The sequence below is a fragment of the Bos grunniens genome, chromosome 26, assembly GCF_055505025.1.
Source record: "Bos grunniens cultivar Pamir isolate PY7600 chromosome 26, Bosgru_T2T1.0, whole genome shotgun sequence".
Classification (NCBI taxonomy): domain Eukaryota; kingdom Metazoa; phylum Chordata; class Mammalia; order Artiodactyla; family Bovidae; genus Bos; species Bos grunniens.
In genome coordinates this window covers 3,778,587-3,799,803 of record NC_141190.1, presented here as the reverse complement: position 1 = coordinate 3,799,803, position 21,217 = coordinate 3,778,587, and positions in this window count along the sequence as shown.

Here is a 21,217-nt window from a genome sequence, read left to right as displayed (position 1 = left end):
TTTTCTGGTTGAAAGAGTGTGCCAATGGCTGAATGTTAAACTTAATTTGACAATAATTGTGTAAGGCACATTGGAAAGGAAAATCTTAAGTTGGGGACTCTGAGGGAACTAGCAAAAAATATCACCCCAGTGTTTGGTGATAAAAGTGTCAGGATATATCTACTGTCTAAAATGTTTTAACAGATTTATTAATTTATTAATTACCTATATGATCTTAGATTGCCATATCTGAGTCTAAATATTTCACTGGTAAGTAAAGTCATCAAGTGGATAATAAACAAGTAAGTAAAAATCAGCTTTTATAAATAGGAAACCCTAGTAATTTTGGATTTTTAAAAAACTACTCCCCAAACTGTAAACTGCAGGTCGGACACGACTGAGTGACTTAACTTTCACTTTTCACTTTCATGCATTGGAGAAAGAAATGGCAACCCACTCCAGCGTTCTTGCTTGGAGAATCCCAGGGACGGGGGAGCCTGGTGGGCTGCCGTCTATGGGGTCACACAGAGTTGGACACGGCTGAAGTGACTTAGCAGCAGCTTAGCAGCAAACTGTAAACTAAGAGCAATAAAGCATTGCTATTTTTTGTTATTGTTCAGTCACTAAGTTATGTCTGACTCTTTGTGACCCCGTAGACTGCAGCATGTCGGGCTTCCCTGTCCTCACTATCTCCTGGAGTTTGCTCTAACTCATGTCCATTGAATCAGTGATGACATCTAACCATCTCATCCTCTGTTGTCCCCTTTCCTGCACAATGTCTGGACTTCACCTGGTTGGAGATAATGCATTGTTCATCTCTGTATTCCCTTTGCCTAGTACAATGTTTACACTAAATAAAAATAAGGGCATTAGCTTTCAAGATAACATAGAAATGTGGAGATATGCAGTTATATACAACAAAGTCCAATTAATCAGACCATGCAAAAGGTACCTTAGAAATCAAACAGAAAGAGAGAAATAAGTGTAGGAGATTTAGAGACTGCTTCACAGACTAATTTTCAGTTGAGCCTCAAAACATAAGTAAAATGAAGAAAAGGGAGAGAGTACCGGAAAGGTATTATTCGGTAGTAGTCGGACACAACTGAGCAACTTCACTTTCACTTTTCATTTTCATGCATTGGAGAAGGAAATGGCAACCCACTCCAGTGTTCTTGCCTGTTGAATCCCAGGGACGGGGGAGCCTGGTGGGCTGCCGTCTATGGGGTCGCACAGAGTCAGATACGACTGAAGCGACTTAGCAGCAGCAGCAGCAGGAGCAGGCATTAAAAAAGATATTCTGTGGGGACATAGACTACAATGTGAATACATAGCAATGTATTAATATACAAATATACATCAAAACTATTTTCTTAATACTGTAAGTATTTATATTTCATTTTCAAATTTTTGCATTTTTGCATAACTTGGTGAAGACAATGATGGAAAACAAAGCAATTTGTTATTTATACTTTGCCATGGTGACATAACTATCCCTGTATGTTTTTAGTTGTGAGATGAAAATGAAAAATATCACTGAAGTCAAAATTAACGAAAGTTACAAAAGAAAAAAAAAGCAATCAGCGTTCAATGATTTTACTGGTGAGACATATCTGAAAGTGAAAGTTGCTCAGTCGTGTTCCGCTCTTTGTGACCCCATAGACTATACATACCATCCGTGGAATTCTCCAGGCCAGAATACTGGAGTGGGTAGGCTTTCCCTTCTCCAGCTGATCTTCCTGACCCAGGAATCGAACCAAGGTCTCCTGAATTGCAGGCAGATTCTTTATCAGTTAAGCTATGAGGGACATATCTAGACTGCATCAATAATCAATCACAAGTATTCATTGCTGATCTACTATATATATATATATATATATATATATATATATATATATAAAATTTATTTTTTGGGGGGGTCCAGTGCTATGCTACAGAATTCCTAAAGGAGGGCATGGCAATACACGCCAATATTCTTGCCTAGGGAATTCCATGGTCAGAGGAGCCTGGTGGGCTACAGTCCACAGGATCACAAAGAGACATGACTGAAGCAACTTAGCATGCATGCATGCTACAGAATAAGATATAGAACTGATCAAGTCCTCTTGATGCTTTATTATTCTGTTATGAACATCTTATTCTTTTAACCTCATGAATACTATCTCTTTTCCTTCTCCTTCTGCTTTTTTTTTTTTTTTCTCTTATTTACCCTATTTGAGAAAATTGTCTCTTTCATGGTTCATGTCTTATATATTGGCCAAAGCCCAAGCTTGACCATTTATCTGGGTACTTTTGATCTTAATCCCGGTTACTAACATTTGGAGTTCAATAATCAGATTGCAGGAGTTTCAAAATAGTCCTTTCATTTCTGGGAAGAAGTTAGGATGATCTTATTTTTGAAGAACATTCAATTCAAGGGGAATTGGTTCATATATTAGGGACATAATTACTTATAGATAATTATGAGTGGTTATTTTTATATAATTACAAAATAGAAAAGCCATATATAAGTAATGGAAAGGAAAAAAAGCCATATATAAGTAACTGCTAAGGTGCTTCAGTCGTGTCCGACTCTGTGCGACCCCATAGACAACAGCCCACCAGGCTCGGCCGTCCCTGGGGTTCTCCAGGCAAGAACACTGGAGTGGGTTGCCATTTCCTTCTCCAATGCATGAAAAATGAAAAGTGAAAGTGAAGCCGCTCAGTCGTGTCCGACTCTATGCGACCCCATAGACAGCAGCCTACCAGACTCCTCTGTCCATGGGATTTTCCAGGCAAGAGTACTGGAGTGGGTTGCCATTGCCTTCTCCTATATAAGTAAAGAAAAATAGAAAAGCCATATGTAAGTAAGTTCATAATTAGTTCATATATTTAGGGACATAAGAGATGGAGACTAAAGACTTGGGGAAGTGGTATGCATACATATGTATGTGGTGTGTGTGTGTGTGTGTGAGAGAGAGAGGGGGTGGTTTATTTGAGCATTTGAGCACATGGATGTAACTGTTCAAGCTAGTATTGTCTATGGCCTTGACAGTGATACGAATCAGTAAAGAAGTTCTTTTAATTTAACTGTTTTAAGCTCTGTTTCTGGTTTTTAATGACTAAAGAGCTCTGCTTAACATAAAAATATGTGGTTGTTTATCACCATGATATATGCTACAAAGAAAAATATAGCTTGTATGGCAGTGTATTAAGGCTTCCCATGCAGTGCTAGTAGTAAAGAATCTTGATGCCAATACAGGAGACACAAGAGATGTGGGTTTGATCCCATGGTTGGGAAAATCTCCTGGGCTAGCAAATGGCAACCCACTTCAGCATTCTTGCCTAGAAAATTCTACGGACAGAGGGGCCAGGCAGGCTACAGTCCATGGGGCTGCAAAGAGTTGGACATGACTGAGCATGTGAATGCACATGCACACACACAACAGTATATTATAAGAAAGATACATTTGGAAAATAGAAAAGCCATATATAAGTAAGTGAACTGATTCTTAAACACAATTTATGTTAAACAATTATCAACTTTGCATGAAAGAACTAAAACATATCCCAAAAAGTCTGTATGAAAATTTACAAATAAAAAAATGAACTTGTGAACCTCATTCTGCCATTTGACCATTCAATCCAAACTGAAGAAGTGATTTGATCTTCATAGCTGATTTATATATTTTACATTTTTCTCTGGTAGAAATAAGAAAGACAATGACCGGGTGAAGAATGTGAAGTGAATACTTGATATAATTAATCACAGCATTTAGGTCAAAAGAGCATCAGAGGCAATTTTTGATACTGAATGGATTGACTAATCAGATGAAACTATTTAGAAATCCATCTTTCTCATATATTTAGTGTGTAAAGAAACAGCCTAAACTGGAGGAACCAAAGAATAAAATTAAAATTTTAGCAAAAAAGAAAACTGAAAACTAAAATGTCAATGATTTACCTCAATATTGAAGCAAGAGGAAATTGAGGACATCTTTATTATGATTTAGTATCAAGACATGCAGCCCTGATATTAGATGCTACTTTTTATCCTTACATTCACAATAGTTTCTCCTTTTGTATTCACCTTCATTTTTTTCCTTAGTTTGTCTATGTGGCCATTGTCAACCTTGCCAAAGAGACATGGTATTGATTTTGTTTTCAGACTGAATGGCTTTGGAAATCATTCAAGTGTACAGTTACTAAGTCAGGAGTGGGACAAATTTTGTGTGTTTAATTCACCTAGAGGCAACTTTTGCCTTTCTTTTGTTCTATTTGTACATTTTTTCACCTTGCACATTAGTGTTCTCAGAATGAGTTTATGAAATTGAAAGCTTGCTCATAAACAGAACAGTCTATATTTTTGGCAATTCTTAGCTGAAAAACAATTGCTTTTACAGATCAATGTCAGATGAGACTAAGTTCATAAGTGCTATTTCCTAAAGCTTAAAAATCAATAGTTATGCCCCTCTGGATTTCTTAGTGCAGCCATTCACATCTGAGGTGGTATAAAACACAAGATAATAAATTGCAAGTAGGCATTTCCAGCCATCAGGACTTCATTCTAAATAACCTTAATTATAAATAACCAACCAATGAGCCAGTCTCTTACGGGTACTGGAAGTAAAGCAACTAGCACACTTTTTGTGCTATTTTATTTTGTAAAATAAAACTAATACCTCAAACTTACTTTTTAAAATGAAATCTGGTTTGTCTTACATAAAAAAGAAGAGATTTTGTTTTTGTCTGAATATGTCTATCCTGTACCTCAGTCCATAAAATAACTGTCAAGATGTCTTTATACTGAGTCCATAAAACTAAATTAGAAAACTTGCATGAATTCTAATTCTATACATATCATTTACAAGGGCACCTTTTTTAATCAGTAAAACTATGTTCTTAGAAACACTATGTTCTCCAAACAGACAGATGTTCCCAAACACATAGAGATATTAAACAAAAATCAACTGAAGCACATAATTTTGTTTGCTAAAAGAACAGATCACATGGATTTTAAATTTCTATTAGGTTTGTACAAAAGTAATTTCAGTTTTGCATGGTTGAAATATGCCATTTGATATTGGAATACATTCTTAAGTGTGTGATTACGTTTTACCTCATTTTAATACACATTTAATGCTTTATTTTTTCTAATGAATTATTACTTGCTGTTTATCTCATATTTGTTTAAGACTATGGAAATGATGTTAGACAAAAAGCAAATGTGAGCAATTTTCTTATACAAGTTTAAAATGGGTCATAGAGCAGTGAAGACAACTCAAAACAACAACAAAGCATTTAGCCCAGGAACTGCTAATGAACATATGGTGCAGTGGTGGTTCAAGAAGATTTGCAAAGCAGATGAGAGCCTTGAAGATGAGAAGCACAGTGGCCAGCCATTGGAAGTTGACAATGACCAACTGACAGAATCATCAAAGCTGATCCTCTTACAACTATATGAGAAGTTACCCAAGAACTCAATGTCAATCATTCTATGGTCCTTTGGCATTTGAAGTAAATTGGAAAGGTGAAAAAGCTTGATAAGTGAGTGCATCAAGAGCTGACCACAAATCAAAAAAGTCAACATTTTGAAGTGTCATCGTCTCTTATTTTGTGCAACAACAATGAACCATTTCTCTGTTGGACTGTGACGTGCGATGAAAAATGCATTTTATACAACAATGGGCAATGACCAACCTAGACCAAGAAGAAGCTCAAAAGCACTTCCCAGAGCCAAACTTGCACCAAAAAATGTCATGGTCACTGTTTGGTAGTCTGCTACCAGTATGATCCAATACAACTTTCTGAATCCCAATAAAACCATTACGTCTGAGAGTTATGCTCAGCAAATTGATGAGATGCACCAAAAAATGCAATGCCTGCAGCCATCGTTGATCAACAGAAAGAGCCCAATTCTTCCATGACAACGCATGACCACATTTCAAACAAACAATACTTCAAAAGTTGAACAAATTGGGCCATAAAGTTTTGCCTCATCTGCCACATTCACCTGACCTGTTGCCAAATGACTACCACTTCTTCAAGCATATCAACAACTTTTTACAGGGAAAATACTTCCATAACCATCAGGATGCAAAAAATGCTTTCCAAGAGTTCATCAAATCCTAAAGTATGGATTTTTATGCTACACGAATAAACTTTATTCCTTGTTGGCAAATAAATAAAATTTATTCCTTGTTGGCAAAAATGTGTTGGTTGTAATTATTCCTATTTTGATTAATAAAAATATGTTTGAGCCTAATTATAACGATTTAAAATTCAGAGTCTGAGCTACAAATACTTTTCCACCCACCTAGTACCTATTGACTACAAGGAGATCAAACCAGTCAATCCTAAAGGAAATCAATCCTGAATATTCATTGGAAGGACTGATGCTGAAGCTGAAGCATCAATACTTTGGCCACCTGATGCGAAGAGCCAACTCATTAGAAAAGACCCTAATGATGAGAAATGTTGAAGGCAGGAGGAAAGGGGACAACAGAGGATGATATAGTTGGATGGCATCACTGACTTAATGGACATGAGTTTGAGCAAGCTCTGGGAAATGGTGAAGGACAGAGAAGCCTGGGTGCTCAGTCTATGGGGTTACAAGGAGGCAGACATGTCTGAGTGACTAAATAACAATACCTATTGATGGCAATTATAGTAGGACATAACAAAAAAAATGAAATGAGACATCACATCATCTGTCATAGAAAGAAACAAAGCATGTCCCATTTTTCTTATAGGAAAATTATCTATTGAGCTTCTTACATGCATAAGATTAAAATCTCTCATCACATGTATCTTAATGAAAGTGTGAAAATGAAAGTCGCTCGGTCATGTCCAAGTCTTTGCGACCCCATGGAATAGTCCATGAAATTCTCCAGATGAGAATACTGGAGTGAGTAGCAGTTCCCTTCTCCAGAGGATCTTCCCAACCCAGGGATCTAACCCAGGTCTCCCTCATTGCAGGTGAGTTATTTATCAGCTGAGCCACCAGGGAAACACAAGAATACTGGAGTGGGTAGCCTATCCCTTCTCAAGGGATAGTATCTTCCTGACCCAGGAATCAAACTGGGGTCTCCTGCATTGAAGGTAGATTCTTTATCAGCTGAGCTACCAGGGAAGCCCCTTTTTAATGAAAATCCAGCAATTATATTAAAGGTCATGAGGCTTCCTGCTTCTATAAAACATCCTGATCACAAAAGAAGTAGTATACCAAGAAGACAAATTCCATTTCAGTGAGTAAAAGCCCTAGTGATGTCAGGAATAGATTCCACAGACATTATGCTGCCTTTGTCTCTGTGCTCCGGTGTTTAATGAAAGTTTTCCCCTAATCCAGTGAACTTTACTTACAGTATTAAAGAAATCTGGAGAAGTAAGAAATGCCATTAATACATCCTTTGTGACAAAGTACTGTTCTTCAATTAGAGTTTCCCTGCCTATGGAACTTAAAATATCAACCTTAACTTTTAAGTTTTCTTCTCTATGAGCCATTCTACATAATTATGCTGCAAATTCTAGGCACATTTCTATAAAAGAATGTGGTTGCCATTGTAGTTTAGTCTATTCAATCGGATACTTTTGTCTCAGTTATGTTGGAATATTTGTCCTAATTAGGTATTCATCACTCCTCAGCTTACCTATGCTCAATGGGATACTGCTGTTAGAAAAAGGAATGAAATTCTTTCTAACTCATGAGTTAGAAGAAACTTATCAAGAATATTGTGAATGCTTTATTTTTGACTTCTGTTTGACCTTGGGCCAGAAAATACTTCTTGAAAAATAAGAATAATGCTTAATTGTCATTACTCACAGACTATAATAAACAAGGTACCTTAGGTGATGCCAAACTTGTGCTGAGATTAAACCTTGAGCACACTTTTAGTACAATGTCTACATCTTTGGGTTCATGGTAAATGTTGCATTATAGGCAGTTTCTGTGAGTACAGAAGTTTTCCTTTTGTATTAGTTGCCTATAATAAGCAAGAAAATCTCATTATTTTTCTTTTGATTAAATGGAAATGATCCTCAAAGGTGATATGAAATGTAATTCCATTTTTTGAAGAATGATTTAAGGCTTTTTCTTTTTTTGCATATATGATTAAAAGTAAGATTATATTTCATATGAGTCTTTTTCTTATCTTCCTTAAATATTGTTGCCTTATTTCAGTGGAGAGCCAATCTTACCTGACAGAGGAGAATAAAAGTAGGTTATCTATTCTTATATATTCATTTTTTCATATAATAAGACAGAGAAATTTAGAAGGCTTTGAAAGGCCTATTGGTGTATTATTATAAAACACAGAATATTACTCAGACTGAATGTATGAAAGATTCTAGTTTCATTTCTTGGAATTCCTCTGATTTTCAGTATGCTCATTTATGAAATGAGGACAGTAGCAGTGCCATCCCTAAGAGTTTACTTTAATTATTTAATACATTAATGTGGGTAAAAACTTAAAGCAGTATCTGGCAAAAATCGTTTTCCTAATAGCTATCACATAGTGCAGTAGAATAAAGGTTCATAACATTTAAATACACTTCAGGAAAGTCACATATTTGAGCTTGTTATTAAAAACTTGAAGAAAAAATTTAAAATAAGCAAATGATAATAAATATGTAAATTAGCTTTTTATGAATTTGTTAACTTTGTACTTTCTTATTGGATCAAATTTCCAACATCCATTAGACCACAGATAAAGCAAGGACATTCCAGAAAAACATCTACTACTGCTTCATTGACTACACTAAAGTCCTTTACTGTATGGATCACAATAAACTGTGGGAAATTCCTAAAGAGATGGGAATACCAGACCACCTGATCTTTCACCTGATAAGTCTATATGCTGGTCAAGAAGCAACAGTTAGAACTGGGCATGGAATGACAGACTGATTCCAAATTGGGAAAGGAGTACATCAAGGCTGTATATTGTCACCCTGCTTTTTAAACTTATATGCAAAGTACATCACACAAGATGCTTGGTGGGATGAATCACAAGCTAGAATCAAGATTGCTGGGAGAAATATCAATAATCTAAGAAATGTAGATGACACCACCCTAATGCAGAAAGCAAAGAGGAACTAAGGAGCCTCTTGATGAAGGTGAAACAGGAAAGTGAAAAAGCTGGCTTAAAACTCAACATCCAGAAAACTAAGATCATGGCATTCAGTCCCACCACTTCATGGCAAACAGATGGGAAAACAATGGAAACAGTGACAGACTTTATCTCCTCAGGTTCCAAAATCACTGCAGATGGTGACTGCAGCCATGAAATAAAAAGGTGCTTGCTCTTTGGAAGAAAAGATATGACAAACTTAGACATCATATTAAAAAGCAGAGACATTACTTTGCCAACAAAGGTCCATCTAGTCAAGGCTATGGTTTTTCCAGTGGTCATGTATGCATGTGAGACTTGGACTATAAAGAGGGCTGAGCACTGAAGAATTGATGCCTTCGAATTGTGGTGCTGGAGAAGACTTTTGAGAGTCCTTTGAACAGCAAGGAGATCAAACCAGTCTATCCTAAAGGAAATCAACCCTGAGTATTCATTGAAAAGACTGATGCTGAAGTTGGAGCTCCAATACTTTGGTCATCTGATGCGAAGAACTGACTCACTGGAAAATACCCTGATGCTGGGAAAGATTGAGGGCATGAAGAGAAGGGGATGACAGACAATGAGATGGTTGGATGGCATTATCGATTCAATGGACATGAGTTTGAGCAAATTCTGGGAGATAGTGAATGACAGGGAAGCCTGGCATGCTGCAGTCCATGGGCTTACAAAGAGTTGTCATGGCTGAGCACCTGAATAACAACAATTGGACGATATTTTGAGAGAGCACTAGTAAACATTCAGAATTGGATGTCTAAAGCTTTTGTGACAATGGACAGTGTTTTTGTAATTTACAGGGAAAGCGGAAGTGTTTTATTGTGTTTTTAAGTATTTTTTTTTCATATTTTTTTGGTTGAAAAAGTGATGGCCAAAAGGAAACTTATCAAATATACTCCATGGCCTGATTCTGACATCTGAAAGAGAAAACTTGGTTTCTTTATAAAACTTCATTAGACTCAAACACAAAGAGTATCACTTCAATATCTAGTGAGAGACTGTGAGATGTAATTTGAGAGAGGGTCATCAAGCACAAGCCTGGTGACTTAATGGAGGACTTGGAGTTGTGCAAGCATTGGGAGGCACAGGCACTGCTAGTTAAAAGTGAATTCCTGTCCACAAGGGCTACTGTAAGACTCTCAAGCAGCTGCATAGAGATGAGACAAGGATGAGATGAAGCAGGGGAGAATAAAAAAAAAAAAAAGCCAATGTGTAATAAGTAATACACACACACACACACACACACGATGTTTATGAGTAATATAATATGTTTCTTGGAAGCTTCCCTGATCACTGGAAGCCTTGGAAGAAGAGTACCTAACAGAAGGAAGGGCTGAATTTTCAGATCTAAGACACTTGGCTACATTTTTGTTTAGTAGCTATTTACTTTTCAAAGGATGTTGCAAATGTGAAAGAAATCCTTTACAATGTCTGGTAGAGGCAGACAGTAAATTCTCTAGCTGATGTTATGACTTTTTATGATTACCAAATCTTCAGTTTTTAATAAAGTATATTTATTTTATTCATGTCATCTTACAACCAGCAATCAGCAATATTCCCATAAATGTTGTTTTCCAAAAATTACAATTATTCTTTATTAATGTACATTATAAATTCATATTAAATATTTATTTTTCATAATATGATCTCATACTCTTAGTATTTATACACAATTTCTTTCCTTTATGGCTTCCCTTGTGGGTCATACAGTAATGAATCTGCCTGCAATGTGGGACACCCAGGCTTGATCCCTGGGTCTGGAAGATCCCCGGAGAAGGAAACAGCAACCCACTCCAGCATTATTGCCTGGGAAATGCCATGGTCAGAGGAACCTAGGGTTGCAAAGAGTCAGACACAACTGAGCAACTAACATACGGCACACAAACGTCTCTGGGGAAGTAAGTATAAATTAAAAATCTTTTGTAACTAGTGCATAAAATTTCATAGTGCTGTTATATTTGGAGGTATTAAGCATTTTTCAACTTGTGGATATTTTGGCTCTTCCCAGTTTTATGTTATAACAAACAGTAATGAAATAACTATTCTGGTATATATCTTTGCAAACCAAACCTTCTCATCTAGTCCTTTCTCAGAAAAATAATTGGGGATCAAATGATAGGTACATTTAAAATTTTAATAAATTTCAGATATTTTTGACTGACATATTCTTAAAAACTTGTATGAATGCTTTGCTTATTATGGCTATTTTATTTCTTGAAATTCTTAGTTATAAGCAAGACAAACCAGCTCAGGTTGAGTTAAGGAAAAAAAAAAAAAAAAGAATTTGCTAGAGGATACTAGATATCTCAGCAGGTCATTGGGAGGATAAGCAGTGAGGGAAAAAAAAAAAAAATGCCCCAAACCATTTCACCAAATTTTAACTGGAAAAAACAAACAAACACAAAAAGGTAACTACTGGTCCCTTGGACATTGCGTAGCTAATTTTGCTGTTAAAGTTTGAAAATTAAGTATGGGTAAATCTAGCTGGGTAATTTGGGTCACATGTTTTTGCCACAGTTGCAAGAAAGATTTGAAAGGCAAGCAGGGAGCATTTTCAGTTCTAAAAGCTCCTAAAATGGGAGTACAGTATGTAGACAGGTGAGAAAGAATTTTCTAGGCAGAAGCAACCACCAATGCAATGACCTGCAGGAAAGAGCATGCCTGGCATCTGTGTTATACCATGCTGGGAGGGGCAGTGAAGAGAGAAAGCAAAGGATCAGGAATGAAGGAGAGTTCAGGTCAAAGATGGCTTAACAGTCCACAGTACGTATTTTGCATTTTCTTTAAATCATTTCTAGAGTCATTCAAGAGTGTGAGCAGATAGGTGACACTACGGTACACTTCAAAATGTTTATTCTTATTCATGTTGAAAATAGACTCAAGGAGAGAAGATAGAAGGTAGTAAAGGAGCAGGTGAGTCAGAAGACTGGTGAAGCCACTCAAGTTGAGAGAGGAAGTAGTTTGGACTAGGGTAGTAACGGTGGGCCCGAGGGGAAGCAGTGGGGATATGGCTATCACTGGAAGGTAGAGCCAATATTACTTCCAGATTGACAAACAGGGGTACAAGAAGGGAAACATGGATCAATGAAAACTTTAATTTTTCAGACTGAGTGATTTAAGGTTTAGCTATTATCTAGTGGGATGGATCAAACTACAGTACAGCAGGAGGAGGTTTAGGTCTATATGTATAAAAGGAAGTCAGGACTTCTGGTTTCAGAACTTTTAGTTTGAACTATATACTGGATATTAAAGTGGAAATTCAAATAAGATTAAGGAATTCAAGAAAGTGGTCTGAGACAGAGATGTGAGTGTGTGAGTTACTGGCCTATAAGGAGTGTTTAAAGCCATGGTAATGAATGAGACTGAGGCTTCTCAGGGGACTCAGTGGTAAAGAATCTGCCTGCCAATGTGGGAGACTTGGGTTTGATTCCTGGGTTGGGAAGATCCCCTGGAGAAAGAAATGGCAAACCACTCCAGTATTCTTGCCTGGGAAATCCCATGGACAGAGAATCCTTGTGGAGCTACATATAATTCATGGGGTTCCAAAAGAGCCAGACACAACTTAGCAACTAAACAACAACAACAATGAATGAGATTATCAAAAGCAGTGGCATGGATACAGAAGAGATGTCCAAGCTATTATAAAAGGAATACTCCAACATAAAAAAAAAAAAAAAAAAAAAAAAAAAACTTGAAGGGAAGCAGATAAACTACCAAAGGGGACTGAAAAGGAGTGACAAGTAACGCAGAACTAAAGTCAAAAGCAAGTAATATCGAGCTCCAAGAAGGGCAGGGGTCAATTTTGTGTAAATCAAAAAATGGGTTCATTCCCCATAGCATAATACTGCCATTTGCTGAAAACAGTCGGTAAAAAATAGGACTGCCATCTGCTGAAAAATGTCTATGAAAATTATATCAATGTCCTATGGCCCTAAGGTAAATGTCCCTCATACTTAACGTAAGCAGTAAAGAAAGTGGGTCAAGAAGTATGAAGTATGTTAAATATTTACATTATGCCAAAACTTTCAAGTATTGAGAACTTATTAATAGATACAGCAACCTGCAAGATATGGTGATCTCTTGGAATCATGGAGATAAAAATCTAATTACTGGGTGTTAAAAGAAAGTGAGCGTAAAAAATTGATGATAGTGACAACTGACAATTATATCAAGCAGAGAAACAGGTCAGTGAGTGACTAGCAAAGTTGTTTCCAGGGAGTAGGGTAGATAAAAATTGGTAATGAAATAGAACGCAGGAAAAACTAAGAGAGCAATATTCTGCAATAGACAAGAGAGTGCAGAGGGAAATATAACTCATTTATAGGAACAGGTAAAAAGCAGAGTATGTGGGTAGAACAAGTAAGAAACAGAGTATTTAGGTAGAAATGGTAGGAGGGTAGATATGGTGATTGGAGCCTGTGGACATTTTCTTCTTTCCACAGTATAGTAAAAAGCAAGGTCTGGAGAAGAATATTGGGATGAGGAAAGTGATTGGCAAGCTTTCTCAATGATATCCTTCTCAGATGCCCATTGTTTTTACTATTACTACAAGAACTAACAGAATCTCAAAGGTGTACCCATACATATTGAAGAAAACATTTTTCTAGTGACCATTCAATAGCACTAGCCCAAACAGTAGAAAGAACTTGGTGGGATGGATAAATGAGATGTGGTACATATATACAGTGGAATATTACTCAGGCATAAAAAAAACATGAAATGATACTATTTTCAGTAACATGGATAGAACTAGAGAATATCATACAAATATTATTTCTTGTCAGAATGAGAAAAACTAATATCACATGATATTTCTTATATGTAGAGGCTAAAAAGTTGTACAGATGAGCTTATTTATAAAACAGAAATAGAGTCACAGATATAGAAAACATAATTACAGTTGCCAGGGAATAGGGAGGGGAGGGATGCATTGGGAGGTAATAAGGACCTACTGTATAGCACAAGGAACTCTACTCTATCTGCTTATAGGATGCAAATGGGCTCCCCTGGTAGCTCATTTGGTAAAGAATATGCCTGCAAAGCAGGAGATCAACTGCAATGCCAGAGACATGACTTTGATCTCTGGGTAGGGAAGATCCCCTGGAAAGTGAGAAGGAATGACAACCCACTCCAGTATTCTTGCCTGGGAAATCTCATAGACAGAGGAGTCTGGCAGGCTATAGTCCATGGGGTCACAGGAATAAGACAGGACTTACTGACTAAATCACCACCATAGGATTAAAGTAGCTATTTCTACAGGTGTACATATTTAGAACACTTAAATAATTTAACTATCAAAATGGTATTAAGTATTGAATTATTAATATTAAAGTTATTAAATATTTTATTAAATGAATGTTATTAAATATTCATTTGATAACACTTGTAAAACTTCAACCATTCCTCACTATTACTTATCTATGTTAGAGAGAAACATATAATTTCTTCAGCAATTGTTTTATTATAGCCTTCCAGAATTTATTCAACCACTCAAAATTTTTTGCACTTCGCAGTCCCTGGCAACTCCCATTCTACTCTCTTCTGAAAGGGAAAATAAATAACCAACAAGATTAATAGGCAACCTACAGAATGAGTAAAAATATTTCAAACTATATATCTGAGAAGGGGATTAATAGTAAAAATATATATATAGATGCACAGAAATCAGGAAAAAGCAAACAATCTATTTTAAAATGGACAGAGGAGCTAAATAGATTTTTTTTCTAAGAAGAAATAAAAGTTACTGTAAGTTACATGGAAAGACATTCAGCATGGAAAATCTTCAGGGAAATGTGAATCAAAACTACAATGAGATCACCTCAGTATGCTGAATAGTATCTTTAATACCCACCTCTTTTAACCTCCAAAAGAAAGAAACTGGGGTTTTACTAAAATTCTAAGTCTTGCAATTTTGTATAGAAAAAGGAGCTTGAACTTCAAGGAAAATACACCTTGTTTTTTATCCCAGATCTTTCCCGGATTTTTGGTCCAATTAAATTTAAGTTTTGAAAAAAAAGTGATAATATTTAATGGTTTTTCCATTAGTCATGTCAATGGATGTGAGAATTGGACCATGAAGAAAACTAAGCACCATAGAACTGATGCTTTTGAACTGTAGTGTTGGAGAAGAATCTTGAGAGTCCTTTGAACTTCAAGGAGATCAAATCTGTCAATCCTAAAAGAAATCAATCCTGAATATTAATTGGAAGGACTGATGCTGAAGCTGAAACTCTAATACTTTGGCCACCTGATAAGAGCCAACTCATTAGAAAAGACCCTGAGGCTGGGAAAGATTGAAAGCAGGAGGAGAAGGGGGCAACAGAGGATAAGATGGTTAGATAGCATCACTGACTCAATGGACATGAGTCTGAGCAAGCTCCAGGAGATGGTGATGAACAGGGAAGGCTGGGGTGCTGCAGTCCATGGGATCACAAAGGATTGGACATGACTGAGCCACTGAACAACTCCACCACCAGTTATAAGTTAATTGAGTCAAAATATGTAAGTACCTAGTGTCAAGGAAATACGATTTTAGAAGAAATGTTACCAACAATAAATGAAGAAAAAGATTGAATAAAATAAAACCCACACTTTTTATGATAACCCAATTCACTTAAATGAGCATTATGTGCAAACAGATGTTTTAAAGCATTTGGCATGTAATAACACAACTGAGTCCACATAAATATGCTATTTTAATTTTGTTTCTACTATCTTCCAGTCATGCTGCTGCTGCAGCTGCTGCTGCTAAGTTGCTTCAGTCATGTCCGACTCTGTGCGACCCCAGACATGCACTGCAATCCAAAACACCTACAACAATAATAACTTATAAAACCTTTTTTCTGTTCTATAATGTTTATAATACAGAGATATTAGACCTGATATAAAACAGGTCATTTAAAAATAATTTTATTTATTTATCTTTTTGTTGTTGCACAAGCTTTTCTCTACTTGTGGTGAGTGGGGGCTGCTCTTTAGTTGCAGTGCATGGGCTTCTTATTGTGATGCCTGCTCTCAATGTGGAATATGGGATCTGGGGCTTGCTAGCTTCAGTAGCTGTGGCTCCCAGGCTCCAGAACACAGCCTTTGTACTTACGTTGCATGGAATTAGTTGCTCTGAGCCATGTGGGTAATCAAACCCTTGTCTCTTACATTGGTAGACAGATTCTTTACCATTGAGCCACCAGGGAAGCCCCAAACAGGTAAATTATTATATGTGAATTTAGCATTTGAACATATCTACTCTAAATGTTTCACGATCAAAATATTTTCAGAAAATGTCAATGATTATATAATTATCTGATGACTTTTGTTTTCCAAGCAAAAATTTAGTTAGTTGAAGGCGTATAGAATACACTTGAAAATATTTTTTGGATATTGAAGAAATTTTCCTCTTAAAGACTTTGAAAAACATGGTAAGAACAAGCCAATGCTCAAACACACACAAAAATATATATTTTTTTAAATTCATCTTTCCTTGTGTTGTAAAAATGATAGGTTAATACAAAGGCAGGAAGAGTGGCAATTCAACAAATATTTTGCCGTGGAATAAAAAATGTCAATAATATCCTAATCTGTTATGCTATTAGAAAGTCATTATCACATATATAAGGATTTTTTTTCCATGTAGTAACTTACTTTGAATATCAAACTCTTTGTTAGTTCTATGAAAATGTAAGCATCATGTAACATAAAGTAAGTTTTAAATACTTGAAAGCTTTTTTACTCATGACAGTTGGTGATTAGGTGATCTGGGATTGGTATGGGGGCTTTAATCCAGATGATTGTTAACAAATTTAGATAACTTCTGTATTTTTACACAGTCATTCTTAAAACTGTTTAATTATCTGATGGTATAACCCTGGTGGCTCAGATGGTAAAGTATCTGCCTAAAATGTGGGAGACCCAGGTTCGATCCCTGGGTTAAGATCTTCTGGAGAAGGAAATGGCAACCCACTCCACTATTCTTGCCTGGAAAATCCCATGGATGGAGGAGCGTTGTAGGCTACAGTCCATGGGGTCACAAAGAGTCAGACACGACTGAGCAACTTCACTTTCACTTTCAAGATTAGAGATAACATATCTATATCCAGTGTAATAAAGTGAATAAAAAAGAGGAGTTGATATTCATTATATTAAAGATACTAACAAGAATGAGTCTATATCATTTCTCCTCACATCTAAATCCTCATGATACAGTTGCATAATCAAATGTAGGCACAAATTGGGGGACTGTAATATTTATTCTGGGAAATCAAATACCTAAATAAAAATTGCATTAAGGATCTTGATTGCATATGGATTATACAGTTTGTAAGATTTTGTTAACACTTGTCAATTTTCCTTCAATCCAAACATAATATCATAGAGGATAATATGACAATATTATATCAGAGTTCAAATGTAAAATTTAAAATATATACCTTCCAGAAAAATACAAGCTAGAGATTCTTTGTAACTTTTGGCCAAAGATTTCTTAGATGTGCCCCAAAAGCACTATCTATAAAAGAAAAAAAAATGTCAAAAAGTTAGAAATTCTACATTTCTACTCTACAAGACACATTGAGAGAAAATATCTGCAAATAATATGTCTGATAAAAGACATGTATCCAGAATATATAAACCCAATAAAAAATCTAATTAAAAAATAAGCAGAAGCAAAGGTTTGAATATGTTTTGCCAGAGAAACTAGAGATAGCAAATGAAGTATTACAGAATTGCAAAATAGAATAATAAATCTCTGCAGTATGCCAATGGACCAGTAGCCACAGGACTGGAAAACATCAGTTTTTATTTCAACCCCAAATAAAGGCAATGCCAAAGAATGTTCAATCTACCACACTATTGCACTCAACTCACACTCTAGCAAAGTAATGCTCAAAATCCTTCAAGACAGGCTTCAACACGATGTGAACCATGAACTTCCAGATGTTCAGGCTGGATTTAGAAAAGGCAGAGGAACCGGAGATCAAATTGCCAACAACTATTAAATCATAGAAAAAAGCAAGAGTTGCAGAAAAAACATCTACTTCTGATTTATTGACTATGCCAAAGTCTTTAACTGTGTGGATCACAGCAAAGTGTGGAAAATTCTTAAAGAGATAATAATACCAGACCACCTTACTTGCTTCTTGAGATATCTGTATGCAGGTCGAGAAGCAACAGTTAGAACTGGACATGGAACAACAGACTGGTTCCAAATTTGGAAAGGAGTAAATCAAGGCTGTATATTGTCATTTAACTTATATGCAGAGTACATCATGCAAAATGTCAGGCTGGATGAAGCACAAGTTGGATTCACGATTGCCAGGAGAAATATCAATAACCTCATATACGCAGTATGACACCACCCTTATGGCAGAAAGAGAAGAACTAAAGAGTCTTGATAAAAAGTGAAAATGGAGAGTAAAAAAAAACTGTCTTAAAACTCAGCACTCAAAAAACTAAGATCATGCCATCTGGTCCCATCAGTTCAATTCAGTTCAGTCTCTCAGTTCAGTTCAGTTCAGTCGCTCAGTCGTGTCTGACTCTTTGCGACCCCATGAATTGCAGCACTCCCTGCCTCCCTGTCTATCACCAATTCCTGGAGTTCACTCAAAGTTATGTCCGTCGAGTCAGTGACGCCATACAACTATCTCATCCTTTGTCCTTCCCTTCCCTTCCTGCCTTCATACTTTCCCAGCATCAGGGTCTTTTCCAAAGTGTCAGTTATTCACATTAGGTGGTCAAAGTATTGGAGTTTCAGCTTCAGTAAAAGTCCTTGCAATGAATATTCAGGACTGATTTCCTTAGAATTGATTGGTTTGAATTCCTTGCAGTCCAAGGGACTCTCAAGATTCTTCTCCAATACCACATTTCAAAAGCATGGATTTTTCAGAGCTCAGCTTTCTTTTTTTAATTTTTTTAAAAATTTTTTAACTTTACAATATTGTATTGGTTTTGGCATACATCAATATGAATCTGCCACAGGTATACACGTGTTCCCCATCCTGAACCTCCTCCCTCCTCCCTCCTCCCTCCCCATACCCTCCCTCTGGGTCGTCCCAGTGCACCAGCCCCAAGCATCCAGTGTCGTGCATCGAACCTGGACTGGCGACTCATTTCATGTATGATATTATACATATTTCAATGCCATTCTCCCAAATCATCCCACCCTCTCCCACAGAGTCCAAAAGACTGTTCTATACATCAGTGTCTCTTTTGCTGTCTTGTATACAGGGTTATTGTTACCATATAGTCCAATTCTCACATCCATACATGACTACTGGAAAAACCATAGCTTTGACTAGACAGACCCATGTTGGCAAAGTAATGCCTCTGCTTTTTAACATACTATCTAAGTTGATCATAGTTGTTCTTCAAAGGAGCAAGTGTCATATAATTTCATGGCTGTTCTCACCATGTGCAGTGATTTTGGAGCCCAAGCGAAGAAAGTTTGTCACTGTTTCCATTGTTTCCCCTTGTTTTTGCCATGAAGTGATGGGACCAGATGCCATGATCTTAGTTTTTTGAATGTTTAGTTTTAAGCCAGCTTTTTCACTTTCATCAAAAGACTCTTTAGCTCTTCACTTTCTGCCATAAGGGTGGTGTCACTCTGCGTATATGAGGTTATTGATATTTCTCCTGGCCATCTTGAATCCAGCTTGTGCTTCAAGTAGCCCAGCATTTCCCATGATGTACTCTGCATATAGGTTAAATAAGCAGGGTGACAACATACAGCCTTGACATACTCCTTTCCCAATTTGGAACCAGTCTGTTGTTCCATGTCCAGTTCTACCTGTTGCTTCTTGACCTGCATGCAAATTTCTCAGGAGGCAAGTAATGTGGTTTGGTCCCATCACTTCATGCAAATAGATGGTAAAAAAATGGAAACAGTGACATAATTTATTTTTGGGGGTTCAAAAATCACTGCAGATGGTGACTACAGCCATGAAATTTAAAAACCCTGCTCCTTGGAAGAAAAGCAATGACCAACCTAGACAACATGCTAAAAAAGTACAGCCATTACTTTGCCAACAAAGGCCAGTCTAATCAAAGCTATGGTTTTTCCAGTAGTCATGTATGGATGTGAGAGTTAGACTTAAAGAAAGGTGAGTGCCAAAGAATTGATGTTTTTGAACTGTGGCTTTGGAGAAGACCCTTAGAGTCCCTTGGACTGCAATGAGATCAAATCAATCAATCCCAAAGGAAATCAGTCCTCAATATTCATTGGAAGGACTTTTGCTGTAACTGAAACTCCAATTCTTTGGCCACCTGATGTGAAGAACTGACTCATTGGAAAAGACCCTGATGTTGGGTAATACTGAAGGCAGGAGGAGAAGGGACAACAGAGGATGAGACTGTTGGATGGAATCACCAACTTGATGGACATGAGTTTGAGCAAGTTCTGAGAGTTTGTGATGGATGGGAAGCTTTGCCTGTTGCAGTCCATGGGATACTAAAGAGACGGATATGACAGTGCAACTGAACTGAATTAATAGACTCTTTATACATATATCGTCAGGGATGAATCTCACATTAACTATGCCGAGTGAAAAAGGCAAACATGAATGATCACGTTCTCTGTGACTCCATTTATATAAAATTCTACCTAGTACAAACTATTCTATAATATTTCAAATGCATAAGAAGTTGCACGGAAACAGAGCAGTATTGAGAAGGATCACAAAGTGCAAAAATATACTCTGGGAGTAAATATATATTTTCATTATCTTAATTTTCATGGTGTTTTCTCAGATGCCAGTATGACAAAACTTCAAATTATATATATTGAGAATCAGTGTGTGCAAATTTTGCTTCAGTAAAAATATTTTTATGCAATTTATCTCACTTTTATATTTGTAGGGAGAAATTATATGTTTTTCTATCTCTCATTATGCTTTTTGATATAGTATAGAAATATTTAAAGACAGTATTTTTAATATTCATACATCAAGTATAGTTTACATTGAATTATTAATATTTTCTTCTGTTTTGTTCTTCTTTCTAACCATTAACAAACTCCAGACAGATTTAAGTATTTAAAATTGATCACTTAATGGAATAATATGGCATTTTAATACTGTATAATGACACAAAATATAAATTATTTTTCTTTCTATTTTTCTTTTTCTTATTAAAACATTTTTATTCTATGAATTATT